We start from the raw sequence: 22,500 nt of genomic DNA, 5'->3' as shown, positions 1-22,500 counted from the left end.
AGAAGACGTTACTTCTGCTGGCCCTCGTTAGGCGGTCGCCCTCTAAAACCATCCCCTGGGCAGCTGCTGAAAGCCTGGCCCCTTCACAGCGCGAGATGCTTTTAACGCCATCATTTGCATACGGCCGGCTGCGGGGTCAATAAGCACTCCTAGCCGTGGCAAGGAGCTCGGTGTGAGGCCTGGTAGAGGCGGCGGGGTTGCGTCCTTATCTTAGAGGTCTTGGGGGGCTTGGGAGGCTTGGGACTTCCAGCCTCTACTTTACGTAAGGTCGGTGTCCAGCAAGGCGCCACTCAATGCTAGCCGAGCTGGGCAAGATGGCAAAACGTCATCAAAATTGTCTACAATACCTGGTGTTCTCAGGAGGTGTCCCAACCAAGTATTTCCGAACCCATCTCTGCTTTGCTTCCGAGATCGGACGTATCCAAGGTGGTATGGCCAGTAGACGCTGCTTGGCCCATCGCCCGGCCAGCCTTCCTCAGGCTCGCGTGGGGACGAGAACTCTGACCGTTCTGGGGCGGTCTCCGAAGGACCGATGCATAGGCTGTGCCGTCCCTATAGGTGTTGTTTGTTGAGCAATGAAACACCTGCCGCATCAGATGTGTTTAAAAATGGCTCGGCGCAGGGTCTCCTGCAGGCTAAACCGTTCATCGCGGGGATGTGACAGAAAGAGCAAGCTGGACCCGCAACTTGGGGTGGAGCGAAACGCCCAGGAGTGAATGAAGGAAGAGGGTGAGATGGTTGCGAGTGAATTTGAGCTGCTCTTCGGGGGGGTCGTGTGGCCTGCAAAGGTGTTTTGCTTGGGTTGTGCTGTAAACTGGCCTCCAGGTTACCGGTGGTTGCCTCCAGGTCAGCGGTGGTTGCCTCCAGTCATGCGGGAGTCGCTGGTCCTGGTGAAAAGAAGCCTAGTATTAAAAGTAAATAAGCAACAATGCTGGAGGCCCACGGTGATGAGAAGGATGCTGGTATTTTGCAAGGATTAAATAGCGCAAGAGAGAAAGCAAATGAAAAGAAGAAAGGAGCATGTGTGCGCTTGTGAAAAAAGGAATGGAAAAAAGGCATAGAGGAGAGTGACCCCTGCTGGTGGAAGTAAGAAAAAGCAAAAGCCTGCAGCACCTGGTATTCCCAGGTGGTCACCCATCCAAGTACTAACCAGGCCCAACCCTGCTTAGCTTCCAAGATCAGACAAGATCAGGCATGTTCAGGGTGGTGTGGCCATAGGCAGAGACAGGCCTCTCACTTGCTGCTTTTCCACTTTGACGTCCGGTTGCCGGCTGCCCTTTCCAGTGCTTAGTAAGACAAGGTGCTTTTGTGCTTTCTTTTCTCTTCACTTTTTTGCTGGCTCCTTAAAAAGGTCTTGTAGACAGAACGCCCCGCTCACAGCCGCTGAGCTCACTGATCGGCTGCCGCGCTGTCGACAGAACGTCAGTGTCGCGGCCAATGCCACAGGCCGGGAGCAGCGGCGAGACTCACCGGTAGACCTGGGTAGGGTGAGTAGAGCGCGGTTAGTTGCTTTCTAATAGCCTGCAGCCGGGGATTAACTTTTAATGAAAGGGAGCAACCCTTTTGACTGTCTGCAGCACGCCGTACCTAGGAAGCGCACACTCACACACAGCGAGCATGCACAAGTTGCTCGCACGAGACCACATTCCCTATTTGCACCTGCAGCTTTTCCGCCACCATGTGTCAGACTCTCCTGCCTGTCTTATTATTATTTCAGGGCCTTAGCAGGAACCACCCCCTCAATTCCCTCCCGCTCCTTCCTAGCACTGAGGTTAGCTCCTGGGCAGCTGTCTGATTGGGTTAGTTACACAAGATTCTTTGAAGAAGAAGACGTTACTTCTGCTGGCCCTCGTTAGGCGGTCGCCCTCTAAAACCATCCCCTGGGCAGCTGCTGAAAGCCTGGCCCCTTCACAACGCGAGATGCTTTTAACGCCATCATTTGCATACGGCCGGCTGCGGGGTCAATAAGCACTCCTAGCCGTGGCAAGGAGCTCGGTGTGAGGCCTGGTAGAGGCGGCGGGGTTGCGTCCTTATCTTAGAGGTCTTGGGGGGCTTGGGAGGCTTGGGACTTCCAGCCTCTACTTTACGTAAGGTCGGTGTCCAGCAAGGCGCCACTCCATGCTAGCCGAGCTGGGCAAGATGGCAAAACGTCATCAAAATTGTCTACAATACCTGGTGTTCTCAGGAGGTGTCCCAACCAAGTATTTCCGAACCCATCTCTGCTTTGCTTGCGAGATCGGACGTATCCAAGGTGGTATGGCCACTAGACGCTGCTTGGCCCATAGCCTGGCCAGCCTTCCTCAGGCTCGCGTGGGGACGAGAACTCTGGCCGTTCTGGGGCGGTCTCCGAAGGACCGATGCATAGGCTGTGCCGTCCCTATAGGTGTTGTTTGTTGAGCAATGAAACACCTGCCGCATCAGATGTGTTTAAAAATGGCTCGGCGCAGGGTCTCCTGCAGGCTAAACCGTTCATCGCGGGGATGTGACAGAAAGAGCAAGCTGGACCCGCAACTTGGGGTGGAGCGAAACGCCCAGGAGTGAATGAAGGAAGAGGGTGAGATGGTTGCGAGTGAATTTGAGCTGCTCTTCGGGGGGGTCGTGTGGCCTGCAAAGGTGTTTTGCTTGGGTTGTGCTGTAAACTGGCCTCCAGGTTACCGGTGGTTGCCTCCAGGTCAGCGGTGGTTGCCTCCAGTCATGCGGGAGTCGCTGGTCCTGGTGAAAAGAAGCCTAGTATTAAAAGTAAATAAGCAACAATGCTGGAGGCCCACGGTGATGAGAAGGATGCTGGTATTTTGCAAGGATTAAATAGCGCAAGAGAGAAAGCAAATGAAAAGAAGAAAGGAGCATGTGTGCGCTTGTGAAAAAAGGAATGGAAAAAAGGCATAGAGGAGAGTGACCCCTGCTGGTGGAAGTAAGAAAAAGCAAAAGCCTACAGCACCTGGTATTCCCAGGCGGCCTCCCATCCAAGTACTAACCAGGCCTGACCCTGCTTAGCTTCCAAGATCAGACAAGATTGGGCGTGTTCAGGGTGGTGTGGCCGTAGGCAGAGACAGGCCTCTCACTTGCTGCTTTTCCACTTTGACGTCCGGTTGCCGGCTGCCCTTTCCAGTGCTTAGTAAGACAAGGTGCTTTTGTGCTTTCCTTTCTCTTCACTTTTTTGCTGGCTCCTTAAAAAGGTCTTGTAGACAGAACGCCCCGCTCAGAGCCGCTGAGCTCACTGATCGGCTGCCGCGCTGTCGACGGAACGTCAGCGTCGCGGCCAATGCCACAGGCCGGGAGCAGCGGCGAGACTCACCGGTAGACCTGGGTAGGGTGAGTAGAGCGCGGTTAGTTGCTTTCTAATAGCCTGCAGCCGGGGATTAACTTTTAATGAAAGGGAGCAACCCTTTTGACTGTCTGCAGCGCGCCGTACCTAGGAAGCGCACACTCACACACAGCGAGCATGCACAAGTTGCTCGCACGAGACCACATTCCCTGTTTGCACCTGCAGCTTTTCCGCCACCATGCGTCAGACTCTCCTGCCTGTCTTATTATTATTTCAGGGCCTTAGCAGGAACCACCCCCTCAATTCCCTCCCGCTCCTTCCTAGCACTGAGGTTAGCTCCTGGGCAGCTGTCTGATTGGGTTAGTTACACAAGCTTCTTTGAAGAAGAAGACGTTACTTCTGCTGGCCCTCGTTAGGCGGTCGCCCTCTAAAACCATCCCCTGGGCAGCTGCTGAAAGCCTGGCCCCTTCACAGCGCGAGATGCTTTTAACGCCATCATTTGCATACGGCCGGCTGCGGGGTCAATAAGCACTCCTAGCCGTGGCAAGGAGCTCGGTGTGAGGCCTGGTAGAGGCGGCGGGGTTGCGTCCTTATCTTAGAGGTCTTGGGGGGCTTGGGAGGCTTGGGACTTCCAGCCTCTACTTTACGTAAGGTCGGTGTCCAGCAAGGCGCCACTCAATGCTAGCCGAGCTGGGCAAGATGGCAAAACGTCATCAAAATTGTCTAAAATACCTGGTGTTCTCAGGAGGTGTCCCAACCAAGTATTTCCGAACCCATCTCTGCTTTACTTCCGAGATCGGATGTATCCAAGGTGGTATGGCCAGTAGACGCTGCTTGGCCCATCGCCCGGCCAGCCTTCCTCAGTTTCGCGTGGGGACGAGAACTCTGGCCGTTCTGGGGCGGTCTCCGAAGGACCGATGCATAGGCTGTGCCGTCCCTATAGGTGTTGTTTGTTGAGCAATGAAACACCTGCCGCATCAGATGTGTTTAAAAATGGCTCGGCGCAGGGTCTCCTGCAGGCTAAACCGTTCATCGCGGGGATGTGACAGAAAGAGCAAGCTGGACCCGCAACTTGGGGTGGAGCGAAACGCCCAGGAGTGAATGAAGGAAGAGGGTGAGATGGTTGCGAGTGAATTTGAGCTGCTCTTCGGGGGGGTCGTGTGGCCTGCAAAGGTGTTTTGCTTGGGTTGTGCTGCAAACTGGCCTCCAGGTTACCGGTGGTTGCCTCCAGGTCAGCGGTGGTTGCCTCCAGTCATGCGGGAGTCGCTGGTCCTGGTGAAAAGAAGCCTAGTATTAAAAGTAAATAAGCAACAATGCTGGAGGTCCATGGTGATGAGAAGGATGCTGGTATTTTGCAAGGATTAAATAGCGCAAGAGAGAAAGCAAATGAAAAGAAGAAAGGAGCATGTGTGCGCTTGTGAAAAAAGGAATGGAAAAAAGGCATAGAGGAGAGTGACCCCTGCTGGTGGAAGTAAGAAAAAGCAAAAGCCTACAGCACCTGGTATTCCCAGGCGGTCTCCCATCCAAGTACTAACCAGGCCCAACCCTGCTTAGCTTCCAAGATCAGACAAGATCAGGTGTGTTCAGGGTGGTGTGGCCGTAGGCAGAGACAGGCCTCTCACTTGCTGCTTTTCTACTTTGACGTCCGGCTGCCCTTTCCAGTGCTTAGTAAGACAAGGTGCTTTTGTGCTTTCCTTTCTCTTCACTTTTTTGCTGGCTCCTTAAAAAGGTCTTGTAGACAGAACGCCCCACTCAGAGCCGCTGAGCTCACTGATCGGCTGCCGCGCTGTCGACGGAACGTCACCGTCGCGGCCAATGCCACAGGCCGGGAGCAGCGGCGAGACTCACCGGTAGACCTGGGTAGGGTGAGTAGAGCACGGTTAGTTGCTTTCTAATAGCCTGCAGCCGGGGATTAACTTTTAATGAAAGGGAGCAACCCTTTTGACTGTCTGCAGCTCGCCGTACCTAGGAAGCGCACACTCACACACAGCGAGCATGCACAAGTTGCTCGCACGAGACCACATTCCCTATTTGCACCTGCAGCTTTTCCGCCACCATGCGTCAGACTCTCCTGCCTGTCTTATTATTATTTCAGGGCCTTAGCAGGAACCACCCCCTCAATTCCCTCCCGCTCCTTCCTAGCACTGAGGTTAGCTCCTGGGCAGCTGTCTGATTGGGTTACTTACACAAGCTTCTTTGAAGAAGAAGACGTTACTTTTGCTGGCCCTCGTTAGGCGGTCGCCCTCTAAAACCATCCCCTGGGCAGCTGCTGAAAGCCTGGCCCCTTCACAGCGCGAGATGCTTTTAACGCCATCATTTGCATACGGCCGGCTGCGGGGTCAATAAGCACTCCTAGCCGTGGCAAGGAGCTCGGTGTGAGGCCTGGTAGAGGCGGCGGGGTTGCGTCCTTATCTTAGAGGTCTTGGGGGGCTTGGGAGGCTTGGGACTTCCAGCCTCTACTTTACGTAAGGTCGGTGTCCAGCAAGGCGCCACTCCATGCTAGCCGCGCTGGGCAAGATGGCAAAACGTCATCAAAATTGTCTCCAATACCTGGTGCTCTCAGGAGGTGTCCCAACCAAGTATTTCCGAACCCATCTCTGCTTTGCTTCCGAGATCGGATGTATCCAAGGTGGTATGGCCAGTAGACGCTGCTTGGCCCATCGCCCGGCCAGCCTTCCTCAGGCTCGCGTGGGGACGAGAACTCTGGCCGTTCTGGGGCGGTCTCCGAAGGACCGATGCATAGGCTGTGCCGTCCCTATAGGTGTTGTTTGTTGAGCAATGAAACACCTGCCGCATCAGATGTGTTTAAAAATGGCTCGGCGCAGGGTCTCCTGCAGGCTAAACCGTTCATCGCGGGGATGTGACAGAAAGAGCAAGCTGGACCCGCAACTTGGGTTGGAGCGAAACGCCCAGGAGTGAATGAAGGAAGAGGGTGAGATGGTTGCGAGTGAATTTGAGCTGCTCTTCGGGGGGGGTCGTGTGGCCTGCAAAAGTGTTTTGCTTGGGTTGTGCTGTAAACTGGCCTCCAGGTTACCAGTGGTTGCCTCCAGGTCAGCGGTGGTTGCCTCCAGTCATGCGGGAGTCGCTGGTCCTGGTGAAAAGAAGCCTAGTATTAAAAGTAAATAAGCAACAATGCTGGAGGCCCACGGTGATGAGAAGGATGCTGGTATTTTGCAAGGATTAAATAGCGCAAGAGAGAAAGCAAATGAAAAGAAGAAAGGAGCATGTGTGCGCTTGTGAAAAAAGGAATGGAAAAAAGGCATAGAGGAGAGTGACCCTTGCTGGTGGAAGTAAGAAAAAGAAAAAGCAAAAGCCTACAGCACCTGGTATTCCCAGGCGGTCTCCCATCCAAGTACTAACCAGGCCCAACCCTGCTTAGCTTCCAAGATCAAACGAGATCAGGCGTGTTCAGGGTGGTGTGGCCGTAGGCAGAGACAGGTCTCTCACTTGCTGCTTTTCTACTTTGACGTCCGGTTGCCGGCTGCCCTTTCCAGTGCTTAGTAAGACAAGGTGCTTTTGTGCTTTCCTTTCTCTTCACTTTTTTGCTGGCTCCTTAAAAAGGTCTTGTAGACAGAACGCCCCGCTCAGAGCCGCTGAGCTCACTGATCGGCTGCCGCGCTGTAGACGGAACGTCAGCGTCGCGGCCAATGCCACAGGCCGGGAGCAGCGGCGAGACTCACCGGTAGACCTGGGTAGGGTGAGTAGAGCGCGGTTAGTTGCTTTCTAATAGCCTGCAGCCGGGGATTAACTTTTAATGAAAGGGAGCAACCCTTTTGACTGTCTGCAGCGCGCCGTACCTAGGAAGCGCACACTCACACACAGCGAGCATGCACAAGTTGCTCGCACGAGACCACATTCCCTATTTGCACCTGCAGCTTTTCCGCCACCATGCGTCAGACTCTCCTGCCTGTCTTATTATTATTTCAGGGCCTTAGCAGGAACCACCCCCTCAATTCCCTCCCGCTCCTTCCTAGCACTGAGGTCAGCTCCTGGGCAGCTGTCTGATTGGGTTAGTTACACAAGCTTCTTTGAAGAAGAAGACGTTACTTCTGCTGGCCCTCGTTAGGCGGTGGCCCCTAAAACCATCCCCTGGGCAGCTGCTGAAAGCCTGGCCCCTTCACAGCGCGAGAGAGATACTTTTAACGCCATCATTTGCATACGGCCGGCTGCGGGGTCAATAAGCACTCCTAGCTGTGGCAAGGAGCTCGGTGTGAGGCCTGGTAGAGGCGGCGGGGTTGCTTCCTTATCTTAGAGGTCTTGGGGGGCTTGGGAGGCTTGGGACTTCCAGCCTCTACTTTACGTAAGGTCGGTGTCTAGCAATGCGCCACTCCATGCTAGCCGAGCTGGGCAAGATGGCAAAACGTCATCAAAATTGTCTACAATACCTGGTGTTCTCAGGAGGTGTCCCAACCAAGTATTTCCGAACCCATCTCTGCTTTGCTTCTGAGATCGGACGTATCCAAGGTGGTATGGCCAGTAGAAGCTGCTTGGCCCATCGACCGGCCAGCCTTCCTCAGGATCGCGTGGGGACGAGAACTCTGGCCGTTCTGGGGCGGTCTCCGAAGGACCGATGCATAGGCTGTGCCGTCCCTATAGGTGTTGTTTGTTGAGCAATGAAACACCTGCCGCATCAGATGTGTTTAAAAATGGCTCGGCGCAGGGTCTCCTGCAGGCTAAACCGTTCATCGCGGGGATGTGACAGAAAGAGCAAGCTGGACCCGCAACTTGGGGTGGAGCGAAACGCCCAGGAGTGAATGAAGGAAGAGGGTGAGATGATTGCGAGTGAATTTGAGCTGCTCTTCGGGGGGGTCGTTTGGCCTGCAAAGGTGTTTTGCTTGGGTTGTGCTGTAAACTGGCCTCCAGGTTACCGGTGGTTGCCTCCAGGTCAGCGGTGGTTGCCTCCAGTCATGCGGGAGTCTCTGGTCCTGGTGAAAAGAAGCCTAGTATTAAAAGTAAATAAGCAACAATGCTGGAGGCCCACGGTGATGAGAAGGATGCTGGTATTTTGCAAGGATTAAATAGCGCAAGAGAGAAAGCAAATGAAAAGAAGAAAGGAGCATGTGTGCGCTTGTGAAAAAAGGAATGGAAAAAAGGCATAGAGGAGAGTGACCCCTGCTTGTGGAAGTAAGAAAAAGCAAAAGCCTACAGCACCTGGTATTCCCCGGTGGTCTCCCATCCAAGTACTAACCAGGCCCAACCCTGCTTAGATTCCAAGATCAGATGAGATCAGGTGTGTTCAGGGTGGTGTGGCCGTAGGCAGAGACAGGCCTCTCACTTGCTGCTTTTCTACTTTGACGTCCGGTTGCCGGCTGCCCTTTCCAGTGCTTAGTAAGACAAGGTGCTTTTGTGCTTTCCTTTCTCTTCACTTTTTTGCTGGCTCCTTAAAAAGGTCTTGTAGACAGAACGCCCCGCTCAGAGCTGCTGAGCTCACTGATCGGCTGCCGCGCTGTCGACGGAACGTCAGCGTCGCGGCCAATGCCACAGGCCGGGAGCAGCGGCGAGACTCACCGGTAGACCTGGGTAGGGTGAGTAGAGCGCGGTTAGTTGCTTTCTAATAGCCTGCAGCCGGGGATTAACTTTTAATGAAAGGGAGCAACCCTTTTGACTGTCTGCAGCGCGCCGTACCTAGGAAGCGCACACTCACACACAGCGAGCATGCACAAGTTGCTCGCACGAGACCACATTCCCTATTTGCACCTGCAGCTTTTCCGCCACCATGCGTCAGACTCTCCTGCCTGTCTTATTATTATTTCAGGGCCTTAGCAGGAACCACCCCCTCAATTCCCTCCCGCTCCTTCCTAGCACTGAGGTTAGCTCCTGGGCAGCTGTCTGATTGGGTTAGTTACACAAGCTTCTTTGAAGAAGAAGACGTTACTTCTGCTGGCCCTCGTTAGGCGGTCGCCCTCTAAAACCATCCCCTGGGCAGCTGCTGAAAGCCTGGCCCCTTCACAGCGCGAGATGCTTTTAACGCCATCATTTGCATACGGCCGGCTGCGGGGTCAATAAGCACTCCTAGCCGTGGCAAGGAGCTCGGTGTGAGGCCTGGTAGAGGCGGCGGGGTTGCGTCCTTATCTTAGAGGTCTTGGGGGGCTTGGGCGGCTTGGGACTTCCATCCTCTACTTTACGTAAGGTCGGTGTCCAGCAAGGCGCCACTCCATGCTAGCCGAGCTGGGCAAGATGGCAAAACGTCATCAAAATTGTCTACAATACCTGGTGTTCTCAGGAGGTGTCCCAACCAAGTATTTCCAAACCCATCTCTGCTTTGCTTCCGAGATCGGACGTATCCAAGCAGGTATGGCCAGTAGACGCTGCTTGGCCCATCGCCCGGCCAGCCTTCCTCAGGCTCGCATGGGGACGAGAACTCTGGCCGTTCTGGGGCGGTCTCCGAAGGACCGATGCATAGGCTGTGCCGTCCCTATAGGTGTTGTTTGTTGAGCAATGAAACACCTGCCGCATCAGATGTGTTTAAAAATGGCTCGGCGCAGGGTCTCCTGCAGGCTAAACCGTTCATCGCGGGGATGTGATAGAAAGAGCAAGCTGGACCCACAACTTGGGGTGGAGCGAAACGCCCAGGAGTGAATGAAGGAAGAGGGTGAGATGGTTGCGAGTGAATTTGAGCTGCTCTTCGGGGGGGTCGTGTGGCCTGCAAAGGTGTTTTGCTTGGGTTGTGCTGTAAACTGGCCTCCAGGTCAGCGGTGGTTTCCTCCAGTCATGCGGGAGTCGCTGGTCCTGGTGAAAAGAAGCCTAGTATTAAAAGTAAATAAGCAACAATGCTGGAGGCCCACGGTGATGAGAAGGATGCTGGTATTTTGCAAGGATTAAATAGCGCAAGAGAGAAAGCAAATGAAAAGAAGAAAGGAGTATGTGTGCGCTTGTGAAAAAAGGAATGGAAAAAAGGCATAGAGGAGAGTGACCCCTGCTGGTGGAAGTAAGAAAAAGCAAAAGCCTACAGCACCTGGTATTCCCAGGCGGTCTGCCATCCAAGTACTAACCAGGCCCAACCCTGCTTAGCTTCCAAGATCAGACAAGATCAGGTGTGTTCAGGATGGTGTGGCCGTAGGCAGAGACAGGCCTCTCACTTGCTGCTTTTCTACTTTGACGTCCGGCTGCCCTTTCCAGTGCTTAGTAAGACAAGGTGCTTTTGTGCTTTCCTTTCTCTTCACTTTTTTGCTGGCTCCTTAAAAAGGTCTTGTAGACAGAACGCCCCACTCAGAGCCGCTGAGCTCACTGATCGGCTGCCGCGCTGTCGACGGAACGTCACCGTCGCGGCCAATGCCACAGGCCGGGAGCAGCGGCGAGACTCACCGGTAGACCTGGGTAGGGTGAGTAGAGCACGGTTAGTTGCTTTCTAATAGCCTGCAGCCGGGGATTAACTTTTAATGAAAGGGAGCAACCCTTTTGACTGTCTGCAGCTCGCCGTACCTAGGAAGCGCACACTCACACACAGCGAGCATGCACAAGTTGCTCGCACGAGACCACATTCCCTATTTGCACCTGCAGCTTTTCCGCCACCATGCGTCAGACTCTCCTGCCTGTCTTATTATTATTTCAGGGCCTTAGCAGGAACCACCCCCTCAATTCCCTCCCGCTCCTTCCTAGCACTGAGGTTAGCTCCTGGGCAGCTGTCTGATTGGGTTACTTACACAAGCTTCTTTGAAGAAGAAGACGTTACTTTTGCTGGCCCTCGTTAGGCGGTCGCCCTCTAAAACCATCCCCTGGGCAGCTGCTGAAAGCCTGGCCCCTTCACAGCGCGAGATGCTTTTAACGCCATCATTTGCATACGGCCGGCTGCGGGGTCAATAAGCACTCCTAGCCGTGGCAAGGAGCTCGGTGTGAGGCCTGGTAGAGGCGGCGGGGTTGCGTCCTTATCTTAGAGGTCTTGGGGGGCTTGGGAGGCTTGGGACTTCCAGCCTCTACTTTACGTAAGGTCGGTGTCCAGCAAGGCGCCACTCCATGCTAGCCGCGCTGGGCAAGATGGCAAAACGTCATCAAAATTGTCTCCAATACCTGGTGCTCTCAGGAGGTGTCCCAACCAAGTATTTCCGAACCCATCTCTGCTTTGCTTCCGAGATCGGATGTATCCAAGGTGGTATGGCCAGTAGACGCTGCTTGGCCCATCGCCCGGCCAGCCTTCCTCAGGCTCGCGTGGGGACGAGAACTCTGGCCGTTCTGGGGCGGTCTCCGAAGGACCGATGCATAGGCTGTGCCGTCCCTATAGGTGTTGTTTGTTGAGCAATGAAACACCTGCCGCATCAGATGTGTTTAAAAATGGCTCGGCGCAGGGTCTCCTGCAGGCTAAACCGTTCATCGCGGGGATGTGACAGAAAGAGCAAGCTGGACCCGCAACTTGGGTTGGAGCGAAACGCCCAGGAGTGAATGAAGGAAGAGGGTGAGATGGTTGCGAGTGAATTTGAGCTGCTCTTCGGGGGGGGTCGTGTGGCCTGCAAAAGTGTTTTGCTTGGGTTGTGCTGTAAACTGGCCTCCAGGTTACCAGTGGTTGCCTCCAGGTCAGCGGTGGTTGCCTCCAGTCATGCGGGAGTCGCTGGTCCTGGTGAAAAGAAGCCTAGTATTAAAAGTAAATAAGCAACAATGCTGGAGGCCCACGGTGATGAGAAGGATGCTGGTATTTTGCAAGGATTAAATAGCGCAAGAGAGAAAGCAAATGAAAAGAAGAAAGGAGCATGTGTGCGCTTGTGAAAAAAGGAATGGAAAAAAGGCATAGAGGAGAGTGACCCTTGCTGGTGGAAGTAAGAAAAAGAAAAAGCAAAAGCCTACAGCACCTGGTATTCCCAGGCGGTCTCCCATCCAAGTACTAACCAGGCCCAACCCTGCTTAGCTTCCAAGATCAAACGAGATCAGGCGTGTTCAGGGTGGTGTGGCCGTAGGCAGAGACAGGTCTCTCACTTGCTGCTTTTCTACTTTGACGTCCGGTTGCCGGCTGCCCTTTCCAGTGCTTAGTAAGACAAGGTGCTTTTGTGCTTTCCTTTCTCTTCACTTTTTTGCTGGCTCCTTAAAAAGGTCTTGTAGACAGAACGCCCCGCTCAGAGCCGCTGAGCTCACTGATCGGCTGCCGCGCTGTAGACGGAACGTCAGCGTCGCGGCCAATGCCACAGGCCGGGAGCAGCGGCGAGACTCACCGGTAGACCTGGGTAGGGTGAGTAGAGCGCGGTTAGTTGCTTTCTAATAGCCTGCAGCCGGGGATTAACTTTTAATGAAAGGGAGCAACCCTTTTGACTGTCTGCAGCGCGCCGTACCTAGGAAGCGCACACTCACACACAGCGAGCATGCACAAGTTGCTCGCACGAGACCACATTCCCTATTTGCACCTGCAGCTTTTCCGCCACCATGCGTCAGACTCTCCTGCCTGTCTTATTATTATTTCAGGGCCTTAGCAGGAACCACCCCCTCAATTCCCTCCCGCTCCTTCCTAGCACTGAGGTCAGCTCCTGGGCAGCTGTCTGATTGGGTTAGTTACACAAGCTTCTTTGAAGAAGAAGACGTTACTTCTGCTGGCCCTCGTTAGGCGGTGGCCCCTAAAACCATCCCCTGGGCAGCTGCTGAAAGCCTGGCCCCTTCACAGCGCGAGAGAGATACTTTTAACGCCATCATTTGCATACGGCCGGCTGCGGGGTCAATAAGCACTCCTAGCTGTGGCAAGGAGCTCGGTGTGAGGCCTGGTAGAGGCGGCGGGGTTGCTTCCTTATCTTAGAGGTCTTGGGGGGCTTGGGAGGCTTGGGACTTCCAGCCTCTACTTTACGTAAGGTCGGTGTCTAGCAATGCGCCACTCCATGCTAGCCGAGCTGGGCAAGATGGCAAAACGTCATCAAAATTGTCTACAATACCTGGTGTTCTCAGGAGGTGTCCCAACCAAGTATTTCCGAACCCATCTCTGCTTTGCTTCTGAGATCGGACGTATCCAAGGTGGTATGGCCAGTAGAAGCTGCTTGGCCCATCGACCGGCCAGCCTTCCTCAGGATCGCGTGGGGACGAGAACTCTGGCCGTTCTGGGGCGGTCTCCGAAGGACCGATGCATAGGCTGTGCCGTCCCTATAGGTGTTGTTTGTTGAGCAATGAAACACCTGCCGCATCAGATGTGTTTAAAAATGGCTCGGCGCAGGGTCTCCTGCAGGCTAAACCGTTCATCGCGGGGATGTGACAGAAAGAGCAAGCTGGACCCGCAACTTGGGGTGGAGCGAAACGCCCAGGAGTGAATGAAGGAAGAGGGTGAGATGATTGCGAGTGAATTTGAGCTGCTCTTCGGGGGGGTCGTTTGGCCTGCAAAGGTGTTTTGCTTGGGTTGTGCTGTAAACTGGCCTCCAGGTTACCGGTGGTTGCCTCCAGGTCAGCGGTGGTTGCCTCCAGTCATGCGGGAGTCTCTGGTCCTGGTGAAAAGAAGCCTAGTATTAAAAGTAAATAAGCAACAATGCTGGAGGCCCACGGTGATGAGAAGGATGCTGGTATTTTGCAAGGATTAAATAGCGCAAGAGAGAAAGCAAATGAAAAGAAGAAAGGAGCATGTGTGCGCTTGTGAAAAAAGGAATGGAAAAAAGGCATAGAGGAGAGTGACCCCTGCTTGTGGAAGTAAGAAAAAGCAAAAGCCTACAGCACCTGGTATTCCCCGGTGGTCTCCCATCCAAGTACTAACCAGGCCCAACCCTGCTTAGATTCCAAGATCAGATGAGATCAGGTGTGTTCAGGGTGGTGTGGCCGTAGGCAGAGACAGGCCTCTCACTTGCTGCTTTTCTACTTTGACGTCCGGTTGCCGGCTGCCCTTTCCAGTGCTTAGTAAGACAAGGTGCTTTTGTGCTTTCCTTTCTCTTCACTTTTTTGCTGGCTCCTTAAAAAGGTCTTGTAGACAGAACGCCCCGCTCAGAGCTGCTGAGCTCACTGATCGGCTGCCGCGCTGTCGACGGAACGTCAGCGTCGCGGCCAATGCCACAGGCCGGGAGCAGCGGCGAGACTCACCGGTAGACCTGGGTAGGGTGAGTAGAGCGCGGTTAGTTGCTTTCTAATAGCCTGCAGCCGGGGATTAACTTTTAATGAAAGGGAGCAACCCTTTTGACTGTCTGCAGCGCGCCGTACCTAGGAAGCGCACACTCACACACAGCGAGCATGCACAAGTTGCTCGCACGAGACCACATTCCCTATTTGCACCTGCAGCTTTTCCGCCACCATGCGTCAGACTCTCCTGCCTGTCTTATTATTATTTCAGGGCCTTAGCAGGAACCACCCCCTCAATTCCCTCCCGCTCCTTCCTAGCACTGAGGTTAGCTCCTGGGCAGCTGTCTGATTGGGTTAGTTACACAAGCTTCTTTGAAGAAGAAGACGTTACTTCTGCTGGCCCTCGTTAGGCGGTCGCCCTCTAAAACCATCCCCTGGGCAGCTGCTGAAAGCCTGGCCCCTTCACAGCGCGAGATGCTTTTAACGCCATCATTTGCATACGGCCGGCTGCGGGGTCAATAAGCACTCCTAGCCGTGGCAAGGAGCTCGGTGTGAGGCCTGGTAGAGGCGGCGGGGTTGCGTCCTTATCTTAGAGGTCTTGGGGGGCTTGGGCGGCTTGGGACTTCCATCCTCTACTTTACGTAAGGTCGGTGTCCAGCAAGGCGCCACTCCATGCTAGCCGAGCTGGGCAAGATGGCAAAACGTCATCAAAATTGTCTACAATACCTGGTGTTCTCAGGAGGTGTCCCAACCAAGTATTTCCAAACCCATCTCTGCTTTGCTTCCGAGATCGGACGTATCCAAGCAGGTATGGCCAGTAGACGCTGCTTGGCCCATCGCCCGGCCAGCCTTCCTCAGGCTCGCATGGGGACGAGAACTCTGGCCGTTCTGGGGCGGTCTCCGAAGGACCGATGCATAGGCTGTGCCGTCCCTATAGGTGTTGTTTGTTTGCAGGCTAAACCGTTCATCGCGGGGATATGACAGAAAGAGCAAGCTGGACCCGCAACTTGGGGTGGAGCGAAACGCCCAGGAGTGAATGAAGGAAGAGGGTGAGATGGTTGCGAGTGAATTTGAGCTGCTCTTCGGGGGGGTCGTGTGGCCTGCAAAGGTGTTTTGCTTGGGTTGTGCTGTAAACTGGCCTCCAGGTTACCGGTGGTTGCCTCCAGGTCAGCGGTGGTTGCCTCCAGTCATGCGGGAGTCGCTGGTCCTGGTGAAAAGAAGCCTAGTATTAAAAGTAAATAAGCAACAATGCTGGAGGCCCACGGTGATGAGAAGGATGCTGGTATTTTGCAAGGATTAAATAGCGCAAGAGAGAAAGCAAATGAAAAGAAGAAAGGAGCATGTGTGTGACGCGCCCCTGGGCCTGCTGTGTCGCGCAGCGTCTCGCGCTCGGGGGCTTACCCGGAACCGGATCAGATGAGGGTTGTAGTCTCCGAGTGGCGGGGACCCGGTCCGTGCCCAGGGAGTCAAACTCAGTGTATGGCAGTCTTGATAGGTGTTATTTGAGTGTCGACTACACCACCCGTTGATTTGCAGCTATGGAGCTGCCGCTGCAGGGCAGACCGCTGAGGCCGATGTAGAATTGTGCAGCGTGATAGTATAACCCCCAATGGGAGGGGTATGGCCTCAGGGCAGCCGACGTGGAAGATGGGGGTAGCAGGAACCACTCAGAGACGGTGCGGTGTAATTCAGGGTCTTTACTGGTAACAACGATAGACCCTCCCAGAGTACTTGCTAGCGAACGGGGCCTGGTCAGTCCTTGAGCAGATGGGATCTCCCCTGGCCAGGCGGAGTTGTAGGCCTCCCAAACTGACTGTACTCTTCTGGCTACCTTGCTAGAAGCGGATATAAGTAGCCCACGTCCCTGAGTGTGCCGTGTGGTGCTCACCCGTATGGCCGGTGACTCGGGGCCTTCTAATGGCTTCCGCTCCACGTTGGCGGTGCTGGTCCCACGCGTGTGACCTTGCCTTCGGGTTTCTGGGCCTGAGGACCTGAAATCCCCTGCCGGTCGGCTTCTGCTGCTGGGTAAGAGTTAGTCCCCACAGCCTCGGACGCCGGGTCCGGTAAGAAAGCTTCTCAGTCAGGGCGAGCTCTGCAGCTGCCAGCCCCTGACTCATAGTAGTATTGCTCCCACTGAGCTTCTGCTGTTTCTTCCTATGACTGTTTCTTGTCTCTGCTTCTTCTCTACTCCTAACCCTGCCTCAGCCCCGGGTTTATATAGGGGAAGTTCTTCCCCTCCCAAGACTGGGCAGGAGGTGTGGCATGCACAGGATCCCTGACCAAAGGACCTCCCACCTGCTCTCAGACATAACATTACATTACTGTGGAAACCAGACCCCTGGGGTGCCACATTCCCCCCTAGTGAAATTTAGTACTCTGGGACTAAACATATTTTAGAAAAACATAACAAGATATAACAACAATAATAGTACAATAAGAAGAAACACATAAAGGTGGTCACGGATATCCGTAACCGGGTGCAGTCTTTGAAGAAAGCAAGGTGTCCATTTCACCAAAACAGGGAGACGTAACCAGGTAGGGGTCTGTTCTGCCCCGAGTCCTTAACAGTCTTTAGTCCGTCCTGGGTTACGCTCCAACTATGTACACAGGATTCCCGGTAAATCCACCAAAGACTCCTATAAACAACTAGAAACACATAATTATACACAAGCAATAAGAAAAACAGGTAACCACAAATAAAACAACTTATACATTTCAAATCCTCCAACGTGCGGGTAACTGGCCTCTAGTGGCCCTAGTGGACCTACGGAGCTGACTGTCTAGCCCTGAACTACAGGGTGTAGGAGCTGTCAAGGGTAAACTGGGCAGCTGTCTACCGGCTCTTTGGCTCACTAGGGGTACGGCAGGCTCACTATAAGCAGAGGGTTGATCCTCCTGTTCTGCTTGTGTGGAGTCTTCTGCCTCCTGGACCGGCTGCTCTTCCAGCTCTACCTGTCGCTCCGTAGGTGCTTGGGATGCGGGTTGGAGGAAGGTGAGTACGGGTACCACAACTGCGCCATTGACTTGAGTCCAAGACCGAGGGAAGTCTCCGAGCACAGTACTAACCATGTCTTCCCTTTCCTCTACGGGTCGAGGGTCTTCTTGTTCCTCTTCAGGGTTCCGTAGCTGTTCGGGACACTTCTTCAGGTGATCCCGGGATACAATGGTTGTGGTTTCCCCTCCATCTTTACTGATGGTACAGACCTTTGGGTTGTCGTGGCTTGAGGGCAGTATGGTGTACGGGTCCTTCTCCCACTGGTCGTCCAACTTGTGGAGCCGTCTTTTTCTCTTCAAGACCTGCTCTCCGGGTACCAGGGGAACAGCGGGAGCATACTGGTTGTAAGTTTTCTCTTGTCTTTCCCTAGCCTGACAGAGACTTCGCTCCACGCTCTCCTGTACTCTCCGGTACTGCTGCTGCCTCTCTGTGTCCCAGTCTGCTTCTGGTGAAGTGTCTTCGGGTGTCAGGACTCCCATTTCCAGGTCAACAGGTAACTTACCAGGTCTCGCCCTCATTAGGTAAGCCGGGGTACAGTTGGTGGAACCTACCGGGATGTGGTTGTATAGGTCCACCAGATCGGGCAACTTCTCAGGCCACAGACTGCGTTCTTCCAGGGGCAACGTTTTCAGAAGATCCATTACCACCTGGTTCATTTTCTCACAAAGTCCATTAGTTTGCGGATGGTAGGGTGTCGTCCTTATCTTCCGGCAGCCATACAGATTGCAGAATTCCTGGAAGACCTCCGCTTCAAAGGCAGGTCCCTGATCCGTCAGCACTTGGTCCGGGTAACCGTGTGGACGGCAAAAGTGCTGCTGAAAGGCTCTAGCTGCTGTTTGAGCCGTTAAGTCCTTGACGGGGACGACAACCAGAAACCGGGAGTAATGATCCACGATGGTTAACGCGTAGACGTAGCCACTTCTGCTTGGGGTCAGTTTTACATGATCCAAGGCTACCAGTTCCAACGGCTGCCGGGTGACGATGGACTGCAGGGGAGTCTTCTGGCTGGCACGGTCCTTCCTTCTTAGGTTGCACGGGCCACAGTCTCTGCACCACCTCTCGATGGTTCCCCTCATGCCTACCCAGTGGAACCGCTCGCGCAGCAGGAACTCCAGCTTCTTCCATCCGAAGTGTCCAGCCCCGTCGTGGTATGCCTCCATCACCATGGCTGCGTCTCTTCGTGGCACCACTATTTGCCAGATTAGTTCATGCGTCCGGGAGTTAACTATTCTGCGGCACAACTTCCCCTTGTAAAGGAACAGTCTACTCTTTTCTGCCCACAGTTGCTTGGCTTCCTCCGGAGCGTCTGGGTCAAGGCGAGCCTCTGGCCGAGTCAGCATCTCCTTTACCAGCCGGACGGCAGGGTCGCTGTCTTGCGTTTCCGCCCAGTTGTAGTGAGGCAAGGGGTTAAACGTAGCGGCTTGCTTACTCCCTACCCGGTGGGAACACTGGATAGTCCCATGACGGTGGAACGCAGGGAGTTCGACTTCTTCCAGTTCCTCTGGATCTTCTCCTACGTCCGGTAGATTTGGCATCCTGGACAGGGCGTCCGCGTTGGTATTGGAGCGTCCTGCCCGGTATTTGATTGTGAACTCGTAGTTGGACAGACGAGCCATCCATCTCTGCTCTAGGGCACCGAGTCTTGCTGTGTCCAGGTGTGTCAACGGTTGTTATCCGTGTACACGATGAACCGGGAAGAAGCGAGGTAGTGCTTAAAGCGTTCGGTGACTGCCCACACCACTGCCAGGAACTCTAGCTTAAAGGAGCTGTAATTCTCCGGGTTTCTCTCGGTGGGTCGCAGTTTTCGGCTGGCGTAAGCGATTACTCGTTCTTTCCCCTGCTGGATCTGGGACAGCACAGCTCCTAGCCCGATGTTACTTGCGTCAGTGTAGAGGATAAAGGGCTGGCTGTAATCGGGGTACGCCAGGATTTCATCCCCCGTGAGGGCCATCTTCAGCTGGCGGAAGGACTCTTCTTCTAACTTCTCCCATCTGATGGGCGGCTTCTGGTTCTTGGCCTTCCGGGACTGGCCTATCAGGAGGTCCTGCATGGGAGCTGCCTTTTTGGTGAAACCGGGGATGAATCTGCGGTAATAGCCTACCAACCCAAGGAACTGCCGCACTTCCTTTATACTGGAGGGACTTGGCCATTCCTTAATTGCGGTGATCTTATCAGGATCGGGAGCCACTCCGTCAGCGCTCACCACGTGTCCCAGGTACTGCACCTTTGGCTTCAGGAGGTGACACTTAGAGGGTTTCACCTTCAGGCCGTAACTTGCCAGGGCTTCGAACACTTCCGCCAGATGTTTCAGGTGGTCCTCATAAGTCTTGGAATATACGATGACATCGTCCAGGTACAACAGGACCGTCTCGAAGTTTTTGTGTCCCAGACAGCACTCCATTAATCGTTGGAAGGTTCCGGGTGCGTTACAAAGTCCAAACGGCATACAGGTAAACTCGCTAAGTCCCATCGGGGTGGTGAATGCGGTCTTCTCCCGGTCCGCCTCTGCTACAGGAACCTGCCAGTACCCGCTAGTGAGATCCAAGGTAGAGAAGAAGTTAGCAGATCTTAAAGCAGCCAAAGACTCCTCTATCCTTGGTAAAGGGTACGCATCCTTGTGTGTGATACGATTGATTTTCCGGTAATCTACACACATCCTCATAGTGTTGTCTTTCTTTTTGACTAAAACTAGTGGGGCTGCCCAGGGGCTACAGCTATCCCGGATTACCCCAGCCTCCTTCATGTCTCTAAGCATCCCCTTGGCGTGTTGGTAATGTGCAGGGGGTACGGGTCGATACCTCTCTTTTATGGGAGGATGATCTCCCGTGGGGATGCGGTGTTCTACCCCCTTAACTCGCCCGAAGTCTAACGGGTGTTTACTAAACACTCTCTCATACTCTTGAACCACCCGGTAGACTCCCTGTTTCTGGTGGGAGGGAGTGGAGTCAGTTCCCAAGTGTAGTTGCTGACACCAATCCTCCATTACTTTCTTAGAGCCGTTACCTTCCTCCGGGTGAGATGGAGGCAAGGGTTCCACAGACTGTATAGAGTTTTGGTTGATGGTATATAATTTGGCTAGCGTGGCATACCGGGGTAGGTATACTTCCCTCTTCCCGATATTTATTAGGCGAACGGGCACCCTCCCATGGCGTACATGAACCACCCCCCGTGCTGTCAAAATGGTGGGCCTACTGTCTGAGTAAACTGGTTCTACCATTGCCTGGTAATCCCTACCTCTCGGACCAATAGCTGCCCGGCACCAAATCATCATTTCACTTTTTGGGGGCATGGCAATAGGGAAAGGGTCACACATTCTTACGCTACCAATCTCACCGCCGGAGAGTTCCACCTGTTGCCGTCGCCTCAGTGCCCGGATCTCTTTCTGGAGCACTCGCTGCTCGCCGGAGCTGGCGTTCTTGGCAACCTGTTGTAAAAGGAAAATCACCTCTGCAAGACAATTTTCAATTACATTAGTTCCTAGCGTTATCTTTGGGTGACTCTCGTGTTTGTCAATGTCTACAATAATCAGTCCCTGTGCTGCCAGTTCGACTCTACCAATTTTAATGGTCGCCTCTTTAAATCTGATCTGTGGCACGGGCTGACCATTGCTGGCAATGATACTCAAGTCGTCGTCAGGGTAGCGGGTTATATCCGAGTCATTCCAGTACTGCTTGAAGAGCACGTACGGAATGGTGGTGACCTGTGACCCGGTGTCCAGTAGGGCACTCATAGGGATGCCATCCAGTACCACAGGCAAGACTGGACGCCCTCCGACATATTTGTCGCGCCAGTTCGATGGGCCTTGTGGTCTTTTTCCTGGGGGTTGGCCCTCTACCCCCAGGTTGTGCCAGTTTAAAGGACAGTACCTTGCCATATGTCCGGGTTGATTGCAGCGGCGGCAGATGGGTCGTCCGTCCTCGTTGTACCGGTCACTGGGTCTTCCTCTGGCCGGTGGGGTCCTCCTTGGTCGACGCCACGGGATGTTCTCCGGTCCGGATGCCAGCTGGATCTTCCCTGGAGTGGAAGCCTGTGAAGACTGCACAGTTCGGGTTAACGCAGCAACGCTTTTAGCTAGCTCTTGGACCTGATGGTGCAGGTCTGGAGCCGGGTCATTGTTCAAAGCCTGCGCATCAGCCCCTACAGGCCCTGCCGACAAGGGCGCCGCCTCCTGGTGGTAAGTGATAACTGGGCGCCTGTGGGTTACAACGCCATCCGGTGCCGGTTCTCGGAGCACCCGGATGGCTCTGTCCTTGAACTGTGCAAATCCCAGATGAGGGTCCTGTAGGGCCATTGCCCGCAACTGGGTTCGGTGGGCATTGCAATATAAACCCTCTATAAATTGTTCAGTCAACAGCCTGTCCTCGTCTCCCACGCCGTCAGGGTCGGTCTGCTTAACGGCTCTCAGGGCCTCTTGTAGGTTCAGGGCATAGTCCCTTATACTCTCATGGGCCCGCTGTTTGCACCCGTAGAATCTAAGCTTGATCTCGGCTGAGGTGCGGGTATCAAAGGTGTCCTTCAGCCGGGTTAGTATCCCTGCGACAGTCCTCCCCCCAGGTGGCCAGGACTTTACCTCCCTTCGGGCTGCTCCGGTTAATTGGGCCACCAGGATGCTCACTTTTTGCTCTTCTGTGAGGGAGTACACCTGGAAGAGGCTATCCAGCCTTTCTCTAAAGTCCTGCAGGGTATGTGACTCCCCTGAGTACTGGGGTAGCCAGGCTGCCCCCGGGATATAAGGCATGGTGAAAGGCATGACCGCGACAGCGGTGGCGCTGGCGGGGGTTGAAGCGGTGAAGCTCTCCTCCGTATCCGACATCCTTCTCCCCCCTAGTGGACCGTGGCCTACCTTGCGATGATCCTCTTCCGTAGGCCGCGGCTCCGCAGTGGATCGTCAGGGTTGAGGACCTTCCGTCGCGCTCCGGTGACGTCGGCGTCTGCTGGGCTCCTTCCAGGACCTTACGCAACGTCCGGACGTGAGGCGGGGCTTCAGTTCTCGCGGGCTTTTTGGAGTCCACGCCCCTCTTCTTCCCGCGCGGCGTCCTCAAGATGGCGTCCAACGGCGGGAAAACTCCACGGATGGCGGGAAGAAGGCTGAAGATGGCGCCGGATGGTGGGAATCTTCACAGATGGCGGGAAGAAGGCTGAAAATGGCGCCGGATGGCGGGAATCTTCACCACAGGTGAGTTTGAAAGTCTCTTTTTCAGGCACGCAGTACCCGGTGGTTGCGGGCACGAAATCCTGCCGACTACGCCAAAGTTGACGCGCCCCTGGGCCTGCTGTGTCGCGCAGCGTCTCGCGCTCG

The 22,500-nt window shown here is 54.4% G+C and overlaps 8 non-coding genes across 8 annotated transcripts; all 8 read right to left on the bottom strand.

The window, feature by feature from the left end:
- Positions 1-1,101: 1,101 nt before the first annotated feature.
- Positions 1,102-1,220, bottom strand: LOC141267041 (5S ribosomal RNA). Its single transcript, XR_012321060.1, has one exon. It is a non-coding gene; the product is annotated as a 5S ribosomal RNA (ribosomal RNA).
- Positions 1,221-2,926: 1,706 nt separating this feature from the next.
- Positions 2,927-3,045, bottom strand: LOC141266817 (5S ribosomal RNA). The gene has a single exon (XR_012320839.1). It is a non-coding gene; the product is annotated as a 5S ribosomal RNA (ribosomal RNA).
- A 1,706-nt stretch (positions 3,046-4,751) lies between these two features.
- LOC141270414 (5S ribosomal RNA) lies at positions 4,752-4,870 on the bottom strand. The gene has a single exon (XR_012321650.1). It is a non-coding gene; the product is annotated as a 5S ribosomal RNA (ribosomal RNA).
- A 1,706-nt stretch (positions 4,871-6,576) lies between these two features.
- LOC141270005 (5S ribosomal RNA) lies at positions 6,577-6,695 on the bottom strand. The gene has a single exon (XR_012321561.1). It is a non-coding gene; the product is annotated as a 5S ribosomal RNA (ribosomal RNA).
- A 1,709-nt stretch (positions 6,696-8,404) lies between these two features.
- On the bottom strand, positions 8,405-8,523 carry LOC141266384 (5S ribosomal RNA). Its single transcript, XR_012320422.1, has one exon. It is a non-coding gene; the product is annotated as a 5S ribosomal RNA (ribosomal RNA).
- A 1,685-nt stretch (positions 8,524-10,208) lies between these two features.
- On the bottom strand, positions 10,209-10,327 carry LOC141266810 (5S ribosomal RNA). Its single transcript, XR_012320833.1, has one exon. It is a non-coding gene; the product is annotated as a 5S ribosomal RNA (ribosomal RNA).
- A 1,706-nt stretch (positions 10,328-12,033) lies between these two features.
- On the bottom strand, positions 12,034-12,152 carry LOC141269993 (5S ribosomal RNA). The gene has a single exon (XR_012321560.1). It is a non-coding gene; the product is annotated as a 5S ribosomal RNA (ribosomal RNA).
- A 1,709-nt stretch (positions 12,153-13,861) lies between these two features.
- Positions 13,862-13,980, bottom strand: LOC141266383 (5S ribosomal RNA). Its single transcript, XR_012320421.1, has one exon. It is a non-coding gene; the product is annotated as a 5S ribosomal RNA (ribosomal RNA).
- Positions 13,981-22,500: the final 8,520 nt, after the last annotated feature.

The sequence above is a fragment of the Phyllobates terribilis genome, unplaced genomic scaffold (assembly GCF_046119375.1).
Source record: "Phyllobates terribilis strain yellow unplaced genomic scaffold, ASM4611937v1 Scaffold_4__5_contigs__length_816908805, whole genome shotgun sequence".
NCBI lineage: Eukaryota > Metazoa > Chordata > Amphibia > Anura > Dendrobatidae > Phyllobates > Phyllobates terribilis.
This window is presented reverse-complemented; position numbering and strand designations above follow the sequence as displayed.